This window comes from Otolemur garnettii, unplaced genomic scaffold, assembly GCF_000181295.1.
Source record: "Otolemur garnettii isolate 467f Iridium unplaced genomic scaffold, OtoGar3 scaffold00153, whole genome shotgun sequence".
NCBI classification, from domain to species: domain Eukaryota; kingdom Metazoa; phylum Chordata; class Mammalia; order Primates; family Galagidae; genus Otolemur; species Otolemur garnettii.
The window spans coordinates 239,681-241,320 of NW_003852548.1; the positions used below are offsets into that span (position 1 = coordinate 239,681).

Genomic DNA, 1,640 nt, shown 5'->3' on the forward strand with positions numbered 1-1,640 from the left:
GCCCAGGAGTTGGAGGTTGCTGTGAGTGTGATGCCATGGCACTCTACCCAGGGGGAATAGCTTGAGGCTCCGTCTCAAAAAAAAAAAAAAAAAAAACAGGCAAAAACAAATGCTCACAAGGATATGCAGCAATAGGAACTCTTGTAACCATCGGTGGGAATGTAAATTAGTGGAGCCACTATGGAGAACAGCATGGAGGCTCCTTAAAAAAACTAAAACTACAATCACCATGAGTCAGCAATTCACTGCTGAGTATATATCCAAAAAAAGGGAATTCAGTATACTGAAAAGATATCTGCACTCTCATATTTATTGCAGCACTAGTCAAAACAGCCAAGGTTTGGAATCAACCTAAAAGTCCACCAACAGATAAATAAATGTAGTTTACAGACACAAAGGAACAGTATATGGCCATAAAAAGAATCATATCCTGTCATTTGAAACAACACAGATGGAACTAGAGAACATTATGTTAAGTGAAATCAGTCAACCACAGAAAGACAGATCTTACGTGTTCTCACTAAAAGGTGGGAGCTAAATATTACCACAATTGATCTCATGGAGACTTAGAATAGAATGATAGTTACCAAAAGACAGGAAGGGTAGCAGGGAGGATAAACTGGAGATGGTTAATAGGTACAAAAATAAGTTACACAGTTAGAATGAATAATATTTGATAGCACAACAATGTGACTATAAACAGTAAGTTAGGATATACTTTAAAATAACTAAAAAAGTAGAATTGGAATGTTCCTAACACAAAGAAGTGTGAGGAGATGATGGATACCCCAATTACCCTGATTTGATTAATTTACAATGTATACCTGTATCAAAATATTATATGTACCCTATAAATATATAAACTATTAAGTATCCATAATATGTAAAAACAAAAAATTTTAAAAGGACTATAATTGACAGACTATAAAGGAAGCATGAATAAATCAATAAATTGCTTTTAAATTTATAAAAATGTGCCCTATAATTAAAAGTGTTGTCTAAAAAAGTACTTCATATCCAAACGTTTTAATAGCTGCTATCAAATTCTCAAAAACTAAATTTTAGTGAGTACAGTTTCAGAAATTACAAAAAGGTAAAGTACCCAGTCTATTTTGTGCAGCTAGTATAATCCTGGATACCAGCATCAGAGAAGAACAGTACAAGAAGTAAAAATTTGGGCAGTGCCTATGGCTCAAAGAGTAGTGTGCCGGCCCCATATACTGGGGGTGGTGAGTTCAAGCTCGGCCACGGCCAAAACTGCAAAAAAAAAAGTAAAAATTTAAGACCTTTCAATTTTAAATATTAATATAAAACTCTTCAATTGGGTTAAATACTAATCATTGAATTCTAAATTAATTTGTAAAATGCTTTACAACTAAGTAGAAATTAGCAAAGGAACACAAGAACAGTACAATATCAGAAATCTATTCATTTAATATACCATATTATTATAATAGATTAAAGAAGGAAAAATAGTCTTCTCGGCTCGGCGCCTGTGGCCCAAGTGGCTAAGGTGCCAGCCATATACACCTAAGGTGGCAGGTTCGAATCCAGCCTGGACACCAAACAACAATGATGGCTGCAACCAAAAAATAGCCAGGCATTGTGGCGGGCGCCTGTAGTCCCAGCTACTTGGGAGG

General features: G+C 35.3%; 1 protein-coding gene across 1 annotated transcript in view; it reads right to left on the reverse strand.

Annotated features, from left to right (window-relative positions):
* ZNF674 (zinc finger protein 674) overlaps nt 1-1,640 on the reverse strand; it is a 34,166-nt gene that overhangs the window by 11,287 nt on the left and 21,239 nt on the right.